Source organism: Lynx canadensis, chromosome B2, assembly GCF_007474595.2.
Source record: "Lynx canadensis isolate LIC74 chromosome B2, mLynCan4.pri.v2, whole genome shotgun sequence".
NCBI classification, from domain to species: Eukaryota; Metazoa; Chordata; class Mammalia; order Carnivora; family Felidae; genus Lynx; species Lynx canadensis.
Window position 1 is genome coordinate 2,865,848 of NC_044307.1, and position 24,215 is coordinate 2,890,062.

General features: G+C 48.8%; 6 non-coding genes across 6 annotated transcripts; 4 read left to right on the forward strand and 2 right to left on the reverse strand.

The window, feature by feature from the left end:
- The first annotated feature begins 1,042 nt into the window (after positions 1-1,042).
- Positions 1,043-1,114, forward strand: TRNAM-CAU. Its single transcript has one exon. It is a non-coding gene; the product is annotated as a tRNA-Met (tRNA).
- A 1,119-nt stretch (positions 1,115-2,233) lies between these two features.
- On the forward strand, positions 2,234-2,306 carry TRNAK-UUU. The gene has a single exon. It is a non-coding gene; the product is annotated as a tRNA-Lys (tRNA).
- A 9,041-nt stretch (positions 2,307-11,347) lies between these two features.
- TRNAD-GUC lies at positions 11,348-11,419 on the forward strand. The gene has a single exon. It is a non-coding gene; the product is annotated as a tRNA-Asp (tRNA).
- A 3,589-nt stretch (positions 11,420-15,008) lies between these two features.
- Positions 15,009-15,081, reverse strand: TRNAK-UUU. The gene has a single exon. It is a non-coding gene; the product is annotated as a tRNA-Lys (tRNA).
- Positions 15,082-16,498: 1,417 nt separating this feature from the next.
- TRNAL-CAA lies at positions 16,499-16,604 on the forward strand. Its single transcript has 2 exons — positions 16,499-16,536; positions 16,559-16,604. It is a non-coding gene; the product is annotated as a tRNA-Leu (tRNA).
- A 5,711-nt stretch (positions 16,605-22,315) lies between these two features.
- On the reverse strand, positions 22,316-22,405 carry TRNAR-UCU. The gene is given in 2 exon segments: positions 22,316-22,351; positions 22,369-22,405. It is a non-coding gene; the product is annotated as a tRNA-Arg (tRNA).
- Between the last annotated feature and the right edge of the window lie 1,810 nt (positions 22,406-24,215).

The following is a 24,215-nucleotide window of genomic DNA, read 5'->3' on the forward strand; positions in this document are numbered from 1 at the left end:
TACTTCTGCGTAGGAGACAGTCTTTCAACGACGCTCTCGGGGCATCCCTGGAAGGTGGGAGAAAGAAGAGACGGTCGATGAGAGGGACAAGAAAGAAGAGCGAAAGGGTGTCAGGTAAGAAATGAGGACATGGAAAAGTTTGGAAACAGCTTGGCAGGAGTCTTGGTCGGGAAGAACCAGGCCTCGCTGGCAGAAACGGGTCCAGACATAACTAGAAAGCGATCCGGGCCTCGCTTTCTGCTCCAAGGTCACAACATACGTACAGACTCTCTCCCGAACACCAACTCAGTGTCGGGACCAGAGATTGGAGATTTCGTGTAGGCAGGACGTCCCGCTACAGGGGAGGAGGGCACGGAGCCTCCTGTGAGTCCTGCGCTCGCCCCTTCCCTGCAACCCCGGTAGTGGAGGTTCTGCAAGTAGCGCTTGTGGCTCCTCCCTCTGCCCCGCCCTCTGCCCCCGACCCTCCCTCCGCTCTCGCCCCCCACCCCGGCATGCCCCGCCCACTTCCCCTCGCTCCGCCCCGCCCCCTCCCTCTGCCTTCGCTCCGCCCCCGCCTCGCGCGCCCCTCCCTCTACCCCGCCCAGCCCCCCTCCTCCTCTCCCTCCGCTCTCGCCCCGCCCCCGTCCCAGCCTGCCCTTCTCTCTGCCCTAGCCGGGTCCCCACCCCATCCTTGCCCTCCCTCTGCCCCGCCCCTCCCCTCTAGCGAGCCCAGGCTCTGCCCCACGCCCCTGCCGCCTCCTGGGTGGCGGAGGTGCAGGGCGACCTAGTTTCGGGTCCACGAGCGCGCAGGTTATGGCGCGAGACCTCCGAGCTTTGAACCCCCGCCAGAACTCCACGCGGGCTCCCGAGAAAGGGCTGCGGACCCTGGGTTTTCTGAGTGTGTACAAAGGCGCGGACGTGGGAGGGATTCCCTGTGGTCGCAGGTCTGAGAAGGAAATGTGCGGTGGACCCCGAGTGGAAGGCGGTAGAAGAGCCGGCGGAGAAGAGTGTAGACACCCGAAAAGACGTACTAATTAGAGTCTAGGCCACTGTCACCGCAGGTAGCAGAGTGGCGCAGCGGAAGCGTGCTGGGCCCATAACCCAGAGGTCGATGGATCGAAACCATCCTCTGCTAGCGTGTTTTTATTCAATCCGCACACTGCCCTCTCCAGCTCCAAGATCCGCACGAACACCAAGGCCGCTCGTGACAGTGACACTACTACCTTACCTTTCTTGATCTCTTTTGGATCTTGTTGGAAATTGGCCATTATCAAAAGCATGTCTTTATTAACATTTTTGACGCTCACCCCATACTGGGAAGGGACGCGTCATCCCGTTTATGGTCCCCGCGTCTTGGCCCCTGCCGAGGTGCGACCACGTGTCGTGCCCGCACGAAGACCTGCGGGGACGCCGCGCACGCGCTCGCATCTGCCTGGTCCGTCCCTCCCGTACACAGGACGGAGCTCAGGACCGAACGTGGAGGTAAAAACAGCAGGGCGAGGACGCAAGCGGACTCCCGAGCGTCGCTGGGGAGGGGGCGGTGCACTGCCCGGGGTTCACGTCCCTGCCGCGTCGGACGAGTGGGCGCAAGAATGACAGCACTGACAAAGGGAGGTCGGACAGGTGTGGGGGAGACCTGGAGGGGTGGAGGGAAGGAACGTGACGGAAGGCGAGGGACGACTTGGACACTGCGGCGCGTCCCGGACAGAAGCCCGTCTTAGAAGAGGCGGTCGCGTGTCTGCCCGCCGCTCCACCCTCACAGCCCGGGGACCCCGACGCCGAAGGAAAACACTGCTGGAAGCAACGGGAATTAAACCTCTGCCCTGTGCCACAACCTTCGTTCTTTACCCAACGTTTGGCTCTCCTAAGTTCCCTCCCATTTTCGGAAGTCGCTGGTGGAACCCGCGCTGCCTCCTCGCGGTGAGCCGTGGGGACACCTGCGCGTCCACGCCCAGGCCGGCTCCGGGGGCTCTGCCTGCAGTCCTCTCCTGCAGGAATATTCCTTCCCGCCAGACGGATCCCCCCTGTTCCCAAGCGACTTTGCTCCCACGCCCCCTGCAGTAAATACACCCAATACTTGTGTCGCGAAGAAATGCAGCGCTCAATGCCGTCGAGCTCAGCGGCCGCGCTGAGGCCCGGACTGTGTGAGCGGCGCAGCTGGGGGACGCCAGTGATCTCTGGAGTCACGGGCATCACTCGCACGTCTTGGAGCCCTTAGTCATTATATGCAGTGAATTAGGGATCCTCCCGTGAAGCCTGGGTAGCTCAGTCGGTAGAGCATCAGACTTTTAATCTGAGGGTCCAGGGTTCAAGTCCCTGTTCAGGCGGCCCGTCGCTGTTTTATTTCAGTTAGGCCTACAACATCTCTGGAGCGGGGTCTCCACAACAGCCGAAACAGACCAAGGCATATCCTTGCAAGAGTTTACGTTTTTGGTCTTTCATTAATCACATTTGTCTGTTTTCACGTTCCTTTGACACGACCCATTAATCTCGGAGCGAAGCCTGTCAGGAAGGGAAGAGAGTCTTCGCGGTCTGTCTCCGGGGTGACACAGTTTGGGCCAACTCTTCCTACACGGACAGTTTGTGGCACCTTAAAAGCGCCTGGCTGAAAAGCCATACGCGAACACATTTTGAAATGGTCTTAGCTGCTTTTTTGTCTTTACATTAAAAAGTTTCGGTTCTTATCCAGGGATTTGCATTATGGTTAAAGGCCCTGATCATGGCTTTTAAGTGCATGGTGTGTGTGCGTTAAACCACGGCCCTGGGAACCCAAGGTACTGAGAATTTACCTGGTTTTCTAATTTTTTTATGTTTTAGCCTGACGACAGGTAGTATAAATACTGCACTTAAGTTCATTGTGTTGGGTCTCTCCTTTTTTCGTTGTTATATTATTCATTTGAAATAATCAGGTTCATGCCATGTTGCATCTCTACCCTACCCTTGTTTATTTTATTATTTTTGTAGGCACAGGGACGATATCGTTCTAAAAGTCAAAACCATGCGGAGATACTCGGAGAATGTCACTCGCCTCAGCGGTTCTTTGGTTTTCCTTCCCTCTCTCTGCTCATTCCCACCTTCTCTCTGTGGGCAATCAGTCCCCACTCGGCCTATCCTTCCTGTACCTTTTCCTGAACAAACAAGCAGATACACAATTTTAAAATTTCCTCTTCTTTCCTAAAGAAACTATACCACAGATGTTGATTGGCACTTCATCTTTTCACTTACCAAAAGACCCTAGAGATCACTCTAGTCAGTTCATCGAGATCTTCCCTGGTCTTACATTGTTACAGCCGCAGACATACCCCGTTGTGTGAAAGTAATGCTTTATTTAACCACGTTCTTCTGTTTGGGCATTTCGGTTGTTCGCAGTTACAAATTATATGCGCACGTGTGTTTTCATTCTGTTGAAGGTAAGTTTTCAGGGGAGGTCATTAGGTTTGGGATTGTTGGGAGAAATGATGAATGCCTATGTGATGTTGTTAGATATGCCCCAATTCCCCTCCATAACGGTTATATCAATTTCTATTCCCACCAGCAGTAAGTAAGACTGCCTGTTCCCCATAGCTTTGCATACCTTTTAATTTTTGTAAATCTAATAGCAGAAAAATGGCATCTCAGTTTGGCGTGAATTTGCATTTCTTTATCTGTTAGAGTTCGGATATACTTTTATATGTATAAGGGACTTTAAAAAAATTTTTAACACTTGTTTATTTTTGAGAGAGAGAGAGAGACAGAGCGCAAGTAGGGGAGGGCAGAGAGAGAGGGAGACACAGAATCTGAAGCAGGCTCCGGGCTCCCAGCTGTCAGCACAGAGCCCGACATGGGAAACCACAAACCATGAGATCATGACCTGAGCCACCCAGGAGCCCCTAGGGACTTTTTTTATATCTTAAAAAATTGTCTATTAACATCTTTTTACTATTTTACTATAAAGTTTTGGCTTTTGTTTCAATTGTTAATTGTTAATTAATTGTTCATTGTGTATCTCTCTATCTTAGACGTGTTAACACAACAAGAAAACACTACATAACAGAATGGGGGGGGGTTCATTTAAAGTAGTGATAACAGGAAGATAGCGATCCTTGCAATGAACTGAATGTTTGTACCCCCCCCCCAAATTCATATGTTGAAATTCTAAACCCCAGTGTGATATATTGGGATGTGGGGTGTTTGGGAGGTAATTGGGTCAGGAGGGTGAATGACATTAGTGACTTACAAAAGGAAGCCCTGAGTGCTCTCTAGCCCTCTTTGCCCTGTGAGGATACAAGAAAACAACCCGGAGGAGGGCTCTCACCAGACCCCAGCCACACTGGCACCGCCAGTCTTGGACCTCCAACCTCTGGAACTGTGAAAAATGGATTTTTGTTGTTTATGAGCCCCTCAGTTCATGGTACTCTGTGAAACTCCTTGTCAATAAGAATGGAAACAAATACAATAAACGGTCAGTTGAAAAAACCAGAATAATATCAACAAAATTAACAGACGAAAACACAAGGAAGAAAATGAGAAAAATAAAGTGCAGAAAACAGTGTTGTAGAAAATAGAATAAAATCAAAATCCTGAATTTCTGGAAAAAAAATAACTTAAGGCAAACTAATGGCTAATTTAATCATGAGAAAAAGGAGAAAACAGACCTAAGAAACACTGAAGGGAAATCAACATCGAAAACAAAGAGATGTTGTCAACATTATAAAAATATTTTGCAAACCCCTTTGAGATATATTTGAAAACCTAGACGAAACAGATGAGTCCTACAGAAATGCGGTTTACCAAAATCAAGACTACATCAGCAGAAAACTTAGACTATGTGCCATAAAACAGAGAACGTTATCAAGGTACTACTCCACAAAAAACCACTAGGCCCAAATGGTCTTGAGAAGAATTCTGTCAAATCTACAAACATCAGATAGTCTGAGTGCTACATAAATTATTCTAGAACATAGAACATGAAGGAATACCTTCTAATTCTTTTTATGAAGCAATTATAGCATTAATGTCTGAACCTAACAGTAAAAAAATGTACATGTGATGATCATACACGAATATCAATCTGAAAATACTGACATTAGCAAACAGAGTCCAACACCATTCTGACAGAGTGAGATTTAGTCCAGGAATTCAAGATTGTCCCATTTTTATGAAGTCCATTAAAGGATAAGGATATATCACATTAATAGATGTAAAGGGAAAAGCCATATGATCTCTTCTGATACTGATGAAGGAGCATACGGCAAGGTGACACCCTCCAACCTCCCCCCCCCCCGCCCCCACCTCTGCCCAGACGGGTGGGCTCTTTGTGACATTCCTCAGGCTCCCCTGGTCGCCCAAGAACCAAAGAAAGGGGAAAACAAATGGTTGACTGATAGAGATCACAGTCGTGCAGGACTTGAGTCTCCATCAGTTTGTAAGTGTTTTCATGATTTACAAGAAAAAAGGCAATCTCCAGACACCTCTAGACTTAGTTTCCTGGAGCCCCAACATGCCCCTCCCCTCCACAGTGGTGTGGGGAACAAGGACAGAAGGAAATGGCAGAACTAAATTTCCTTAGAACCTGCAGCTCATTGACAAATTCTTGAGGCAGGCAGAGTATAACATTCCTCCGGGAACCCCTACGGTCTTAATGTTCATGCTTCGCTAGAGGGAAAACCACCTTAGCTTGACAATAGCCAGGCCTCTGGTATCTTCTGAGTCCTCTTTAGCATATGAAAGTCATTTTGGAAACTTCCCTTTTACCTTTAAGTCCCCCAACTCCCAAGTGTGCAATCAGTCCCTCCTCACGACCCCAGAGCCGCTCTTCCTGCCCACGGTCCTGTCCCCATGCCTTAATAAAACCACCTTTTTGCACAAAGACGACTCAAGAATTCTTTCAAGGCCATCGGCCCTGGGCCCCCCACCAGTCCAAAACCACATCGATACGGATACTGAAAAATTAGGTAAAATTCAACACCCGTTCCTCACTTAAAAGTTCAAGAAAATAGAAATTAATGAATACTTTCTCTGAACACACACACACACACCCCCATCTTGAAACCAGCAGTTTAAGCAGCTTATTTAACAGGAAACCACTATGGGCATTTCCACTAAGAATACAGCTGGTCACTACTCCCACTGCTACTCAATATTGTCTACTGGCAGTATGGGGAATGCAGTTAGATGAAAAATATCAGAGACATAAAATTTGGAAGAGGAGTAAAATGATCCCTCTTTGCAGAGGACCTGAGTACGCTTAGAAGACCCCAACATTCAACGATAAACATCAACCTACAAAAAAATTGTGGCACTCACAAATGAATGGACAAATTGATCGGTGCGGTCAAATACAAAGTCCAGAAATAAACCAAATCACATAAGGACATTTAGTCTATGATAAAGAGGGCATTTCAAACCAGAGGCGGAAAGATAGATTTGTTGATCAATGGTTCAGGAACAACATTCCTGGAATTGAAGAGAGTCGGGGCCTTGCTCTCTGGACAAGGCTTTAGCTTCAGGGAATGTTGGGGCTGGTTTGATCTTCTATGCGGACCGCTCGAACTGTCTCCACCATCAGCAATAAGGCTGTGTCACGTCTCATCATTTGTGTGTTCGCTGGAGCTACAATTTTTTCACTTTCCTTTGCATTCACAACTTGGCGGCTGGCACAAGAGGCCTAGCTTTCGGCCTGCCGTGGCTCTCCACATGCCTTTCTCGCTGAGCTTAATCACATCCAGCTTTCGATTTTAAAGTGAGGTGCCCCACTCCTCCTCCCCTTGAACACTTAGAGGCGCTGTAGGGCTATCGATCGGCCCTGATTTCAATATGGTTGTGTCTCGGGGAAAAGAAAGGCCCGAGAAGAGGGAAGGGGAGAGATGGGGAAGGCCGGTCAATGGAGCTGCCAAACTGTACACAATTCTCGATTAATTTCGCTCTCGTATTTGGGCACGGTTCGTGGCACCCCAAAACAGTTACGATGGGGGCCTCAACGCTCATGGATCACAGATCACCACAACAAATTAAGAATAATGAAAAGGTTGAAATATTGTGAGATTACCAAAGTGTGACACAAGGACACGAAGTGAGCAAATGCCTTTGGAGAAATGGTGCCGGCAAATTTGCAGGACGCAGGGTTGCCACAAACCTACAGTTTATAAGAACAACAGTCATAACAGCCGTAAAGCGAAGCTCAAGAGAGCAAAGTATGCCTGTGTAACGTGTGAGTATGTTCCTAGGAGACAAAGTGTTGATTTGTCAGGTCGCATAAATGTGTAACCATTGGAGGTAACGAGAACTGTTTTCCCAAAGTTGTAAAGACGCACGCCTGTCTTAGTCCCTTGTGGCTACTGTGACAATTTCCACAGACTGGGGGCTTCTAAACAACAGAAATTTACTCCTCGGTTTCAGAGCCTGGGAAGTCAAGATCAAGGTGCTAGCAGCTTCAATTGTCTGATGAGAGAGAGCTTCCTCGAAGGAGCTCTTCGGGGTCTCCTGGAAAGGGCATTAATCCAACCCAGTAGGGACTAACTCGGAACTAGTCACCTCTCAAAGGATCCGCTTCTAAACACCATCACGTTGGAGGGCAAGATTTCAACCTATGAACTGGGGGATAACCAAACATCCAAGCCATAACGTCTGCCCCGTCCTAATTCAACCTGAGTCCGAAGGCCTGAGAATCAGGGAGCCAGGGAAGGCCGCTGTCACCAGCTTTGAGCAATTAGGCAGAGGGCCCAAGTCTTTCTCTGCCCTTTTGTCCTATTCAGGCTCTCAGCGGCTGGGATGGTGCTCACCCATATTGGGGAAGGCGAATGGCTTTACCGAACCCCCTAATTCAGGGGCCAATTTCATCCAGAAACACCCTCACAGACACACCTAGAAACGATGTTTAGCCAGATATCTGATCCGGGCAAGTTCCCACATGAGGTTCACCACCACAGGCTCTTTGGGCAAAGTATAAAGGGTACTGTGTCTTCAAATCTTCTCCAACGGTTGTCACTTCTGTACATTTAATTTTTATCCTATCAAGTGGAAATAAGTTTGTTGAAGTAATGGCTTGCATTTTGGTATCACAGTGAGGTTGAATATCTCTACGCGTGTTTGGATTTATACACTTGAATTTTCTCCCCAATTCCGGTTTACTTATGTATTTATTTGACTGCCTGTTTTTCTTTTTTTTTTTTTTTTTAATTTTTTTTCAACGTTTTTTATTTATTTTTGGGACAGAGAGAGACAGAGCATGGACGGGGGAGGGGCAGAGAGAGAGGGAGACACAGACTCGGAAACAGGCTCCAGGCTCCGAGCCATCAGCCCAAAGCCTGACGCGGGGCTCGAACTCAACGGATCGCGAGATCGTGACCTGGCTGAAGTCGGACGCTTAACCGACTGCGCCACCCAGGCGCCCCTGACTGCCTGTTTTTCTATTGCGTTGACGTGCTTGACTTACTAACGTAAGGGAGGTCTTGGTGCACTGTTTTCTTTTTCTCTTTAGTTTCTTGCAATTCCATTATTTGAATTGCAGTTAACCTTTCTCCGCACAAGTTGTGTTTTCATTTTAAGCTATAATTCGGTTACAAGAAGCTATTAATTTCATATGCACAAACCGGTCAAAGTTGTCTTGACCCTGTAGCATTTCTGTGTCGTATTTAACCAGTGTTTCCAATCTTTGCTGCTCGAATACACATTCTCATGATGGGGGTGGATCACTCACTCACTTGTGGGTGGATCCCCATCCTCTGAATTACTCTCGACATCAGCAGGGCTCAACTCCCCAGACGGTGTTTCCCAGGCCAACCTCCCACCTGTCTGCAGCTTAGTTGCGCTGGTGGGAGATTGGAGGCCAAAAAAAGATGGCGGAACCAGGTCACGTCTACCCCTCTTTCTACCGCGGGCTCCGTAACCTGGAGTAGCTGCACGTTCTCCTTGCCTTCAGTTCACAGAGAACAGAGCTGGTGTGATGAGATCCTGGGTCTGGAGAATTCCAATTCCCCTCTTTCCAAAAGGAGGATGGTGCTTTGCCTTTCTTTTTTTGGAAGGGTTTGAGGGCACCCTCATGCGTCCAGAGCATTAGCTTTTTGAATGTAAGTTAAATTTTAGTCAAATGCTGAGACTGGATGGTGAGGAGCAGAAGGGGAGGCCTCGCATGTCTGTGCTCAGATTTATCCACGACCTGGGCTCGTTCGTGCTTTCTAACACGAAGATGCTGGACCACGCAAGCTGCAGTCCTCACTTTACCTCGTCAGGTGACTTCTGGTTGGGTTGAAATCAGTGTTGGGCACTGGATGGAGATTAGGGGAGAGAAGCCAGAGTGAAAGTATTACTCGCCACTGCTTGGTCTCAGCTGTATCTCCTCAGGGCATCAAATGCCTTCGAGGGCAAATCTGCGGGGGTGTCAAGTTCTCCCAGAGAGCCAGGCCTTTTAGCCTGTGTGGCTTCCTACATTGATAGTCTCTGTCCCATTGACCACATCAGCTCTTCCATCATTAACGGAATTTACTATATTACTATATCTGCTATACAATTTACTATATTACATTTCTATACAAATTATTAAATTCTATTAAATTTACTATATTAAATGTCTCCACATTATTCCCCAGGCTAGCACATACAGGTTCCTGGCTGATTCACATACTCTCTACTGAGAGCTTTAAATTTTGGTTGTGCCATTTATATCCTTGATCTTTCTAGTGTTCATCTTTATCCAATGTCATATTTCCCTCCATGAGAAAACTACATTTTTTTCCTCGCTCCATTTACTAAGTAGCCTGAACTGTCCTCTGCCCTGAATGCCACCCCTCTCAATACACCAAAGACTGATCTCCTGAGCTCTCTGTCCTGTTTAACCAATTTGAGGTTCTATGCCAGTGTCTGTGATGCGACAATATATTCATTCCTGGAGTGTCTGATGAGTTCTGCAAGCTTTACAGGCGATCCTCTCCGTATCTGTAGTAAAAGTGGCCTTGCTATTATGGGCCCGATACACTTACATACAATTTTACAAAAAGCTCTTGAAAAAATTGTTGGGATGAATATTAGAATAATGTGGAATTCATAGATCGCTTTAGGGAGAAATGCTATCCTTGAGATACTAAGTCCCCCTACCACAAAATTATATACTTCTCCATTTGTTTAGGTCTTTAATGTCTCTTTGGAAACGAGGCTATGTTGACATTTTGCCGTTTCCAATATTTTGGAAAGTTTGTATGTTGTGTTATCACCATCATTATGTCATTTGACAGCTTTGTCCTCCTCTTTTTACAATTTCCTTCCATTTTTACTGGAGCAACAGTATCAGACGACTGTATACTCTCCCTTCCCTTTCCCCACAACCAAACTTCATCAGTGCCTTTCCAGCTCTTAGTGTATACTCTGGCGCAGTCAACGGAGTTTATGCACAAACGCTTTATCTTTCATTCTTAATTGCAGCGGGTTAAATACCACCCCCTGGAAATCTGTGTCTGTCCAGAACCTCAGAGCGCGACCTTACTTAGAAATAGGTCTTTGCAGATGTCATTAGTTAAATTAAGATCGGGTCCTACTGGGCTGGGCTGGGCCCTACATCCAGTGGCTGGTGTCCCTATAAGAGAGGACCCACAGAGACACAGAGAGAGGCAGAGATTGGAACTTGGCAGCCAGAGGCCAAGGAACAGGCAGGATGGCCCGGAGCCACCTGGGAAGCCAGGAAAGAGTCTTCTCAGAGCCCTCCTGGCGCTGGCATCTTGATCTCCCTCTGCTGGTCTCCAAAACTGAGAGGAACGCGTTTCTGTTGCCTTAAGCCAAACCTGTTTGTAGAGGTTTGTGCCGAGGTCGTGCGACTCCTATTGCTTTTCTCTCCGGTCAGGACACACGTTCATTTCAGTCATGCTCATCCAGGAAGTGTGTCTTCGATTCTTTGCTCCCTGGAATTTCTACAAAGACCACCTGGGAAGCCCCCTCTGGCTCTGGGGCTGGAATTTCACCGAGGAATATTCCTAACGGTGGGATTTCCACCGCTAAAAGGCTATTCACAGATAACCCACTCGATGTCAGCGCTGCAGAATCTGAGATTAGATTTTAAGAGTAAGCTCTTCTCCGTACTCCGTGTACAAATTCACGCACAACACAGACGATTCTCACCGTGGCGAACCGAAGCAGAGGAAGTGCGTCTAGCTCGGGGGTCCTGCTGTTAAGGAACATTTCTGTGCCAGAGTGATAAAACTGTGCACGGCAACGTCTGATCTCCTGCGGGCTGTCGTGTTTGCATTTTCCAGGTCACACTGGGAAATCTGTTCTCTTGGATTTTATAACAAATCTTTCCTGTGAAGATGGGCGCGTCTCTCAGGAATCCCGTGCGCAGGAAAGGTCAGGACCCAGCGTGTGAACTCCTCTATAGGAGAACTTTCGGGGCGCTAACGCGTCCTCCTCGTTAGTATAGTGGTGAGTATCCCCGCCTGTCACGCGGGAGACCGGGGTTCGATTCCCCGACGGGGAGACAACGGGTGCAGCTTTTGGCCTCGCCCTTTTGAGAGCAGCAAACTTCCGGGGTGCGCTGGGCTCCCGGGGGGCTTCCTGCTTGGATTCCACCTCTCGTTTTAAGGCAATTTCCGTGTGGGGGCTGATCGTTGCTCCGGGCCGCTTTCCCTGGATGCGAAGTGCGCCCCGGAAATGCTCCCGGATGTTGAGCTGAGAACTTTGAGCTGCAGACGTCGCAGGCGCCAGTGAGGTGTGTGTCCAGGCACGCGGGGCGGGGGGCGCGTCGGGGGCAGGGGGTGGGGGGTGTTTGGGCGGAAAGGGACGGGCACCTGCCGGGACAGGTGAGGCGACGGAGGGGCCTCCCCGGAGCATCCAGGGCGTAGGGCCCGCGCTCGGGGACGAGGTGCAAGTGGAGTCGAAGGGGCAGGTGAAGGCGCCTGCGAACCGGTGGCGCACGGGCTCAAGCCCAGGTTTGCCGGCGGCGGGACTCGAACTCCCGGCTCCCTGCAGCAGCCGGAACCTGGGCCGCGGCAGGCAAGGATTGGGGTGCCCGGGGCCAGCCCCTTACCTGCCCCGGAATTATGTGTCCGTTGGTCTCAGCGCTGGGCAGTAAACACCTGATCAAAATCGCTTTCAGACCGGATAGATTAGAAAAAAGAAAAACGGAAAGTCTACACGAAGTAGCAATTCCCAGCTGCTCCGAACTGAAACGGCGGGAAGGGACGAGCTTCGATGGAGCTGGCGAGAAAACGAAACAACCCAAAATATTAAGACAGAGGAGCGCAAAACACAAGCTCCTTGAATCACCTAGAGATGTGCCTGAATTTAGGCCGCATCCCTCCACAGCGGGTGCTGTCTTAGGGTATTTGCCCCTCACGCCCCTCCCTGCACCTGTACATTTAGGATAACAAATTCTACCCCATGACTCTTGAGGAGATTAGTAAATGAGTAATTAATGGGAAACGGGTTAGCAATCTATAAGACAGTAATACTTGAGATTATCTTCCCTATGGGGCAAAATGTATTTGAATTTTTGCTATGGACAGACATCAGTTGCATTATGATCAACTATCTACAAGCCAGCCTCTACCATACAAAACTCTGGAATAGCTTAATAGATAGAAATTCAGTTAAAGGTGCACACTCAGAACCAAACAATTTCCAAAAGTCCGACAGACAATGTCCAACACTTCACTGAAAGGACACCCAGTAATTTTCTGTCGCCTATTTCCAAGACTTTGACGGTTTTTCCCGACACATGTGACTCTTCACACTCTAAGGGGCTTTGGGACTACCCGCGTATTTTGTCAAATGCAGATTCTCCTGCAGTAGACATAGTGTATGTCCGGGGGTTCTGGATTTTCTAACAAGGTCTCTGGCGATGGAGACCTTGGTCTTACACGAACCACCCTTGGCAAAGCTCTCAATGTACATAGAAGTTTGCTGTACATTAGAATCACCTGGAAGCTTCTAAAATCCCTGATGGGGGGTGGGACCCAGTACCGATGAAATTAGAATGTCTGGAGGTGGGAACCAGCCCTCAGTAGGTGTTGGATATTCCCGGGTGATCTCAACAGGCCTCGAAGTTAGGGAACCACTGCTCATTTCTCTGTCATTAGTTATTCTGGTTATGTTACTAACATAGTCACATATTTATTGTATTTCATATAAAATGTAAACTATTTGTATGGCATTAAAAAAAGCCCACTAGTGATGTAGCATAGATCCTGTTGTTACCACCCTTCATGTAACAACGACAGCAACCTGGTGTTTCTCCTCCAGATCATGTAGTCACTACAGTGCGCAGTGGGGCCGGCGTGTTTTAATTCCGCCCCACTTTGCCTTTAGAGACTGGAGGTGACACGCGGGGGGAGACGGAGAAGGAAGCAGAGAAGAGACCAGAGAGAAAAGGAGGGGAGGCAGCGGCGAGGTGGAGAAGAGGAAGGAGGGGCGAGTGAGCAGGAAACACCTGCCAACAGTGGGGACGAGGGAAACGGTCTTTTCCAGCAGGAGAAGCCTCCGAGGTGGGCGCACCGCCCTTCTTCCGGCTCCGAAGGACCTGGGAAATCCCAGGTACAAAGTGCAGGAAAAACTCGACAGGGGGCAGCAGACTCCCTGGCAGGTGCCCGGTCTTGTCAGCTCGACTCCAGCTCCTCCCCGTCTCCTCCTGGGCTTCCTCCTTGGTCACCGCGGCCAGGGGACACAGCTGTCCCCGAGGTCCTGCGGGAACCTGGTGTCCTGCTCTGCCTGGACTGTAGGAAACGTGATCTCCCAGGGCCCCTCTGCTCTACCCCACTGCCCGCTTCTGGCAGTCGGTGGCGGACTCCAGCGAAAACACCCCCAAATGGAGCCTGCCCTTCTTCGAACTCGACTTTTCTGGTTCGTTTCCCGTGTGTGTGCACATAAATCAGCTTTCAGCAAATGCACAGTGTGGAGGTGAAACGATCTGCTCAGTGATGACGGGCTGTGGCACCCGTCCAAGACTCTAGGAAATTGGTCCACACTCTGGGGAGAGCCCGAGTGTCCCGGAAGCTGTGGGTTCCTTCCGCTCATCTGGGAGATCTCAGCCTTTCTCCGACTGAATTAAGATTCAAGAGCAGGCCAGGAACTCAACCTGGAGAACAGCAGACTTTGGATCTTTTAATGAGGAGTTGTTTGACATCTTTACGTCAGGCACACCTAGATGGGGAGGCTCCCTGTCGCCCTGTCAGGGGTCCAGCCAAGGAAGGGAAGCTGGTACCACTCCCCAGACACGTGTTCTCCTGCAGGGGTATCACGCGGTGGAAACGAGGAACACAGTGATGAAGCAAATGCACTCTTGCTTTGCACACACAGTATCCACCAGGTGAAAACCTTGACTTTTTAAGCAAAACGCCATCTAAGGACTTACCAAAGCCTATGGCACCCTACACAGAACAAATGGAAAGAACCTCCTTTCCAGAGCTTCTACAGATGATTTAAACCCCAGGAGAAGGGGAGTAGCTTTCCCTTTTTAAAGATTTTGAGAGTAATCTCCATACCGACATGGGGCTCGAGCGCACAACCGGGTGACCGAGAGTCGCACTTCCTACCAACCCAGCCGGCCGGGCACCCCGGGAGGGGCAGCTTTTCAACGAAAGCACAAAGCGGATGGTGAACACGATTTCAGGATGTGTCTGGATTTCAGTTCTTCACCTCCGTGTTGCAGAGCGGGGCAGTAGCCGTGCACTGGCGTCTGCTGAACAAGCTGGGGGACGCCCAGGGATCAAAGTGACCACAATGGTACCCGGGCAGGATCTAATCAAACTGCACCCCTCCTTCTAGACAGTCACCCCCACGTTGTGCAAGGGAATTTTAAAAGGGCACATCTCATAGTAATTCACTCGAAAGTTTTTTGGTGTCTTTCCTCCTATCGCCCACAATTCTACATTCCCTTGCAAAATCTAGGAGTGGCTTAGTTCGCTCTTAGAAGGAATAATTAAATGAGGCTAGATTGGGCCTTCACGTGGGCAAAGACAACGAGTTCATGTGGGAGTTCATGTGGACCACGTGCAGGTTCCTCTTCCACATGTGGCTGGGGGGAAAAAAGTTCAACTGCCATGTGGCTGGGGGGAAAAAAGTTCAACTGCCGCCTGAACAGGGACTTGAACCCTGGACCCTCAGATTAAAAGTCTGATGCTCTACCGACTGAGCTACCCAGGCCCTGGAAAGGCAGGGCTAACTTGTCTTATAAATAACTAAATTCCGTGCAGAATTCGAGCTACCAGGAAGAGAAGTGATCTAAGGTTCCAGGAACTACCAGGGCCCCCCAAAGTGTGGCTCAGCGACCCGGGTCATCTCATCCTTAAGCAGACCGCGTAACCGCCACCCTGGACATTCTTTAAAGAGCCGGTTAACGCGCACAGCTACAGGGAGAGTGAAGGTTCTTCCTGGACCCAATTATTGCCGAAGGGGACTCGCGGTTTGGGGCAGAAGGACCGTCGGACACACTATTTCCTCCTCAGGTGCTTGCAGAGCGGACGCGCGGGCTCCCTCCGCTGCCGGTGGGGGAAACCGGCACGAGGCTTTTTTAGGAACTGGAACGACTGAAGGGCATCCTCAAGAGAACGCAGGGAAGATGGAGAGGAGGAGGGTCTGACCTGACACAACGCAGGGGGATTAAGCCTGGCTGTCGCCTGCGGGACTGTCCCCGTAGTTTCGGAAATGGAGGGTCTGGGTTCTTTAGGGCCGGGGGTGGGGGTGGGGGGTGCAGGGCCGCCTCCAGCTTTGTCCCTCACGTTGCATCGCGAGCCCCAACTCATCCCAAGACAGGAGTGAGCGGCGGGTGAGGAAACCGTGCTCGTGGTTCGCGATTTAGCGGCTCGCGAGCACCTGCAGAGAGACCGGGGTGGGGGGGGTGGGGGGCAAATTCCCACCCACCCAAAGGAGGCGGCAGCGCCAGCCCCGGACTACTCACCTCCTTCGAGTCAATACTTCCGTTATCATTAATTTAAGGCATTATGTTTGGGCTTTTCAATTCATGAAGACAAATGCCACTTTGGCCAAATATGAGGAAAATCATGCGTCAAGTTCATGCAGTACCCACGATGCCAACTCCTACGAAGTCGTGTGTTCGTGCTATTTTGGCACAGAAATGACACGGAATTCCAGGCATTAAAACTAACGCGACAAACCTATGCCTGGGGGAATAACATTTAATCATTTCGACTTGACCGAAAAAACAATCCAGCCGCCGCTTACTCTTAGGAGGACACTTCCAGGTGGGCCCGGGCAGGGGGCGCTAAGCCCTGCTCTCCGGGTCTCGCGGCACCTGTTACCTTCTGAACTTAACCGTGGGGGGAGGGGCGTGAGCCCCGCGGGAAGCCGGGGGGGGGGGGGGGGGGGGGCTCGGCGGCCCGCGCTTTCCTCACCCCCACCCGGCGGGGCGGAGGCGTCCCCCGGGTCCCCCCGGGTGTCCCCGGGTCCCGGCTCCGGTTCCGCGCGCCTCAGCCCCCGGCTTCCGGCAAACTCGCCTTTCGCCTCCGGCATCGCGCAGGCGCAGTGGGCTGGCGCTCGCCGGGCGGAGTCCGGTTCCCTCTGGTGCGTTTACAAGCCGATTAGCGGCCCGCCCTTCGCGGGTGTCAGGATGGCCGAGTGGTCTAAGGCGCCAGACTCAAGCTTCGCTTCCCGCGCTCGGGGCTTCTGGTCTCCGCATGGAGGCGTGGGTTCGAATCCCACTTCTGACACACCCCCCTTTTAGTTTCAAAGTCTGCAACTTTACGTAACCGCCGTTTTAGGCAGCAAGAGCGGGTCTTCCCCTTTCTCCCTATTGCTGCCCGCACGTCACCCTTTTTAAGTCGGTGGGCTTGCATGTCTTTCTCCTCTGCCGGTGCTTCCTTCGTCCCTCCTTTCTGTTTCTTTCTTTCTCCCTCTGTGTGGAATCTCAGTAATACATCAGTATTAAAATGTAGGTCTTACAACATGGGTTGAGGTGAGGGTTCTAAGTTCCTGCCTCCAGTATTTGAACTGCTCTGTGACGGGCAGGGGCAGGGGCACCCTCCACCCCTCCACCCTTCTCCTGCGTGTCCCTCCTCCCCACTGCCCTCGCCTCAGCCTCTTTTTCTTCTCCGACCTTCCCCTTTCCTCCCCTGCACACCTTCTCCCCATCACTTCTCCCTGATGGTCAGGGCGTGGGCTGTGGCGTGAAGAGTCTGGATGTGATGTATTCTGTGGCATCAGATCAGCGAGACATGAGAGGCAAAAGGGTTAGAACAGTGATTCTCAACCAGGGGTGATTGGCACCCGGTGCCACCCTCCGTGGACCCCCGGTAATGTCCGCAGATACATCTGATGCTGTATGTGTGTATATTTAAATACATACATAGAGAGATATAGTAAGGTTCATTTAAAAGGCAGTACACAGGGGCGCCTGGGTGGCTCCGTTGGTCAGGCGGCTGACTTCAGCTCAGGTCATGAACTCACACAGTTTGTGAGTTCGAGCCCCACGTCGGGCTCTGTGCCGACAGCTCCGAGCCTGGAGCCTGCTTCAGATCCTGTGTCTCCCTCTCTCTCTGCTCCTCCCCTGCTCACACTCTGTGTCCCTCTGTCTCTCGGTAGTAAATAAACATTTAAATTTAAAAAAAAAAAACAGTATACAAATGATCAAAATATGAGATAGTCATTTTTAATTGATTTATTTGTAGGAAAAGAATAAACAATTGTGGGATGAAAATACGTGCAAAAGAGCAAAATTTGATTTTTTTTTTCCTGAAAAATTATCAAGTTATTTGTACCAAGTTAACCGAAGTTCTTTCTGAATCGCCGAAATAGTCTGTTGCCTCTTTGTACTCCTGGTATATTTTTAAATAATTTGAAGACAATCTACATATTTTTAAGTTCCCAATAGTCACTGTTATTATTGCTGTGGATTTACATGTTATCTGTTAAAAAACAACAACAACTATGCCTCGTTTTTACACAATTCTGACTTGTATTCATGTTTTGTCTCCCATGACAATTCCTCTTGACTTGATTTTCACAAATGTAGGGCCTAACTTCAGAAGAGTAAAAACCCCGAAGATGTCTTTTGTGCCTAACTCCTTCAGGTTTTCTAGAATGGCCTCCAACTGACAGAAAGATTTGCTCTTCCACTTTAAAAAGGAAGAATGATAGAAATAATTAGGTTTGCTTTGTCATTTTCCAGACTTGGACTCAGAAGTATTGTGAGAATCCTTTTATTTACCAAATTTAGGATTAAAAAAAAAAAGACTAACACTGAAAAGAGAACAGTCTTCCTGGGTTAATTGTGTATGAGGGTGTATTTTTATTTCATAAAAATAAAGTAAAATACATAAATATAAATACATTTCAATGATCTTTTATTTCTCAGCTTATAGAAAACGTAGTCATATTCAAACATAAAGATAGGTATAAAAATTGTGTATAAAGTGATTATCAGTCAGTCGGGGACAATTATAGTACATACACTTCACGATTAAAACAGAGGTCCTCAGTGTTTATGATAAGTTGCTGCTCACAGGGGAATATTTAACTCCATGTCAGAAATTAGTTGTTATACGATAAGGAAGGATCCCACTTACCTACCATCCGTTCTGCTCGTGCTGATTAACCCATACGTTAGCTGGGGCTGGAGTCTCACTACTATTCCAAAGAAAAATCGACCACACTCTTAAATGAGGATTCATACAAAAATGTTAAAGGTAAAGCCGAGGATGTTTCTGATGCTTATCTGACCTACCTAGTCTGTAATCCCCTCAAAACGATAAAGACACTGGGGTCAAGCCTCAAGACCCCTTTACACATTCAAAAATTAATTTTATTCCATTGTACCAAAAAAGATACAAAAATGTTTATAAAACCAATGTCTATAAAAGTGTGTGTGTGTGGATTATATGAAATGTGTATAAAAATGTATATAAAAGCAATTTTCATATGGGGAGCCTGGCTGGCTCAGTCAGAAGAGCATGTAAGTCTTGATCTTGGGGTCGTGAGTTCAAGCCCCATGTTGGGTGTAGAGATTACTTTAAAAAATCAAATCTTTAAAAAAACAAAAAACAATTTTCATGTGGATCAAAGCTTTCTCTTGTCAAAAAGTCACAATTTTAGCAGAAGCACAAAATGTTGTTTGACTCTTATTTCCCACCTGGTAAAATCTGTATTACTTATTTAGTGATGTACACTCAATTACCCAGAATTGTTACTAAAGAGCTTTGTAGGATATTAATGCTTACTCAGATTCTCCATTGCCCGTATCATCCTTTTTTCCCCAGGTAAGACAGAGAGAATAAATGAAACTGTCACACATTAGGGTGCCAAACTTTCAGAAATTCTTACACTTCCTTAGCTTGAAGTATTATTTTTGGCCTTCCTAACAGTGAGAAAAACTCCCCCTGGGAGCCCTTTGACTTTCTGTCTATGAATCAATGACTGAATATCAGGAGCCTGAGAACGCTTTCTCCAGTCCTGGTCTCTGCCTTACTACATCCGCGCGTCGCGAGAGACACACATAGAACCCAGTCTCACGTTCAACAGGTACCGGCGATATTTCTACAACATCCTCGGTGAGTTTAAAATCCCACTCTGAAATCAAGAAATGGTCAGACTGGAAAAAAGAGAAGATCCAGCCATTTGCTGTTTATGAAATAGGCATTTTACAAGAAAGACACCGAGAAGCTTGGAGAGCATGTCAATGACCTGTGAGGAAATGTATCCATTGATTTGTTTCACCAAGTCCCATCTACAGCAAATGTTCTCATTTTATTGTTTTTCGAACCCCCGACCTTGTAAGTTTACTGACAATGTATTTATTTATGTAGTAAGATAGGATCTACCTTGAATATTTCCTTCCCTCACATACATTCACACCGCTGCACCATCCGACCCAAGCCAGTTTCTAAGCCTGCTTCTTGACAGTTGGACCTTCATTTAGTTATCTCGTTTTAATTTTATATGAAATGTATTATTACATAGCCAAACACAAATATGATATACCGGAAGGGAGGTCAGGACCGGCAGCAGTGACCGTATTTCTTTCACTTGGTACTATGTATTTGAAATGTAACTTACAGACCAGCACATCTGGACGGTAAACGGTAGATGCCTTTCAAATGGATGCGAATGAGGATGTTTGCCTCAGGGACTAAAACGGCACCTTCTTAGAAGCATTTTTTAAAAAGGTAAAATATGGTAGATACACCCTATGAGATAGTGCTCAGCATTTAAATGATGTATAAAGTAATGATGGTTATGGAAAAGGGTCAGGGGTGCCTGGGTAGCTCAGTTGGTTAAGTGTCTGACTTCAGCTCAGGTCATGATCTCACAGCTTGTGAGTTCAAGACCCGCATCAGGCTCTATGCTGGCAGCCTGGAGCCTGCTTCAGATTTTGTGTCTCCCTCTCTCTCTGCCCCTACCCCGCTCACATTCTGTCTCCCTCCCAAAAATAAATAAACATTTTTTTAAAATCCCAATGTATAAAAAAAGAAAAAGTCCGAAGTGGAATGATATGTATACCAAGTACGATTTTGTCATATGGAAAAGATATGCACCAAATATTACATATTCTGTAAGAAAACATGTAATGTTTTAATGTAATGGCAATGTGAACAGTTAATACATTAAAATGGTTTCCTATGAAGAAAAATGATATAGGGAATAGAATATGCAGATAAAAAGAAATCAATCAATTGATTAAGAGGGTCCTTAAACAGCCCCATGCATAGATCAAATAATCTAAAAATCTAAGAAAAGTACTATGAAATGGTGAAAGTAATTGGTGATCTCTGTCGTGTGTTATTTTTTTTTTAATGAAAATTTTACTTCCACCCATGAAGGATTAACCACTAGGAGAGTTGTCCTCTGGCTATACAAAAATTAGAAAACCAGGAAAAAAAATCTATTACATAACCATTAGAGAAAAGATGTCAGGAAGCAGGAAGTGTAGGACTGAGATCCTTGAGGGAAGGCAAAGAGAAAAGGTGAGTCTGTGACTGTGCTGGTCAGGAGACTTTTAAAGAAGAAAAAGACAGTGGTATTTAGCATACTAAGTATCAAGACTTAGTAGAAAACTCGTTTAATTAAGGGCATGCATTTTGGTGCAGGGATTAACAGATAAAACATGCAATGGCATGGAGAATTCAGAAATCATCCATGTGTGGATTTAATATTAGAAAAGTGGTATTGCAGCTATAGTAAGAACATGGTAATTTACTGAGAAATCTATGCAGGAATGAATAGGGGTCAGAGGCTGTGAAACTACCCCCTCATTTCATTGCCTGGCCTGCTGGACATGCGATGTATATCATGGTATGAGGAGTGTGTAATCGGCACTATTCTGTAGGAGGTTAATTATTACCCTGGCTGACGGCAGTGAAACGCGCATCATTGCCAAATTGTTGTGCAAGTTGAAGAGCAGAAAACCCACCATGTCACAAGAGGTGGTTCAAGAAAATGCTTTATTGGAAGATAAATGACCCCATGCTCAACAAGCAAAGGTAGAGGTCAACCAGTTCTCCCTTTTCAGCGCACGGAAGCATGCCAGATGCAGGCTTTGCTGGGAATTCAGTAGGTCCGTGGTCCTGTTTCCCTAATGGCAAACACAAGACCACCCCCCCGGGGGCCTTCAGTAAGGGGAGGGCTGGCCACGCGATGCCTTGCAACCTGGACTTAAGATGTGAGGTGTTTACGATGCAATTGTACACCCCCTGCTATGGAATATTGCATAGCTTATATAAAGAACACAACAACACTGCATATGTGAGATGATATTACACACGAAAGACGGGCGCAGAGATCCATATGGTTATATATAAATATATAAATCTTATATAATATAGATATATTGTATAATATATGTTTATATAACATACACATGCATGTATAACTTCTGGAAGGATACTCGAAACTACGCGCCAGTGGAGAGAATGAAGGAAGTAGTGTTCGAGGATGGAGAGCAGGTGTATTTTTCGGCTCTATCTCCATTTCCACAGTTAAGGGGGGAGGGGGATAATTGCTACTGATCTCACCCACCATTCATTTAAAAGCAAACTGAATTTTGGTTAAGTTTCTGGGGCTGGAACTTGGGTGCTTCCAAGGAGCGCTTTGGGGGCGCCGTGGGGGAAGGGGGAGTGCAGACCCGGGCTGCGCGTCAGCAGCTGCAAACCCCCCCGCGACTTCAATGTTCTGGAAGGAGCAGCGTGGAACCCCCGCCCGCGACCCTCCAGCCAAGACCGGGAAAACAGCACGTTGGAAGACGTTTCTCACGACAGAGAAATAGCAGCATTTATGCAAATGTTGAACCTTCGCTACAAGCGTTCACTCCCTTTCGCTCTGTTTGGTCACTGAGCCCCTGCAGACACGAGTGGGATTGCTCATGACGAAGCTGCGGGGACCCAACACCACAAAGTTGAAACCAAGCGGCCCCTGAGTGGCAAAACGCTTCCGACTCTGGCGGGACTCGAACCCGCAACCTTTGAATTCCTCCACCGCCCGCGCTAGAAGTCCAATGCGCTATCCATTGCGCCACAGAGCCTGCAGGGAGGCGCGCTGGGCCCGAGCCCTAAGGTCGTCTACTGTGCACGTGGTCAGCAATACAGTATTTTTCTGGACATTTATTCCGTTCCAGTCACCGCGAAAAGTGCAAGAAACACAAAAACAAGACAGTGCGAGGGACACACAGTACCCGACGCGGGTGTTTCTGATCGTTCCAGCGACCATTCTCATCTGTCTCTACGAGATGAGGAACAGTTTGATCAAAGCTCAAAACCCCGGGCCATTTGCAACTCTGTGGACGGAACTGGACGGCATTATGCTAAGCGAAGTTAGTCAGAGAAGGACATATATCATGACTTCACTCATCTGAGGACTTGAAGACACAGAGCAGGTGAACACAAGGGAAGGGAAGCAAAAATAATATAAAAACAGGGAGGGGGGACAAAACATAAGAGACTCCTAAATATGGAGAACAGATGGTTACTGGAGGGGTTGTGGGTGGGGGGTGGGCTAAATGGGTAAAGGGCATCAAGGAGGGCACTTGCTGGGATGAGCACTGGGTGTTACACATAGGGGATGAATCACTGGAATCTACCCCTGAAATCATTGTTGCACTATATGCTAACCGACTGGGATGTAAAGGAAAAAGTAAATAAATAATCAAATAAATAAATACATAAACACACAGATGTCATTTCACCCGCATGATGCACGGACGTGCTCCCGGCCGCTGGCTCCGCGAATACAGAACTGGGGGGGCTCCCGGCACGTGGCCTGGGCAGCCGGGGCTAACCCGTCCCCGCCCCCCTCTCTCCTCCTCGCCCCCCTCACCCCGTCCCCTCCGGCCCCGGTCGGGGAGGCGCTTCCTGGCACCTGTGCTGTTGACCAGGACGGTGGCTTCCGCGCGCGGCCTGGTCCCGGGACTCGCGGAGCAAAGCACCGCACCGCCACGCAGGCCCGCGGAGCTTTGAGCGCATCCAGGCAGCTTGGGAAATACTGCAGGTTCCCAACTCGGCAATTTTCTTTGCTGCCTCTCTCCGGTGCGACCGGGCGGTCCAGCCGCCCCCGCTCCTTCGGCGACCCTCGGTCCAGTGGGTTCGTCGAAGGGGCGGGTTACAGGTGCGGCCAGTCCGGGATCTGCGGGCGCGAACGCGCGCGCTGCGGTGATCTGCGCATGGGGGGGGATGTCGGAGGAAGAGGGGACATCTCAGCTGTTCCCACTGGGCCACGACGTGATGCGCGGCGACCCGGACAGCGGGGGTCCAGCCCCGACCTGCGGGCGGAGCGCGCACACGTGGAGGTCAGGGGCCCCAGGGCCCTGCACGCGCGCGCACGCGGGGTCCTCAGCCCCCAGCCCCACCCCCACGTCCGGGCCGCACCCGGAAAGCGCAAAACGAGCTCCGAGGCTTGCAGGGCAAAACCCGAGCTCCCAACCCAGCGTCTGCGAAAGCGCAAAGCGGACAGGACGAGAGTGTCGGACGCGAGCGGGAGGCTAAGCCGGGTGGAACGTTCTCAGCGCCAGAGGAGATGGGTCGTCCTATTTCCTGAGGGTCATTCCTGCGTGTCCGCTTACAAGATGAAATTCTTTTCGTCACCGTGGAGTATCCGAGATGGGCACGAAGCACGAGTCAGTTGGGAAGATGGGATCCGGGAATCCGGAGATCTAACTAAGCACGCCTTAGGCTACTTAATTAGATACTTAAACCCACACGCTGTGCTTCGCAGAGAATGTTAAAGTTTTCAAATGAAAGGAAGTCTTTCCGGGTGGACAGCGGTAAAAATATATCTGTCGTTAGTTTGTGTCTGCCATCAACAGAATGCTCAGTTGCAAGGGCTCCTTCGCAGAAAAT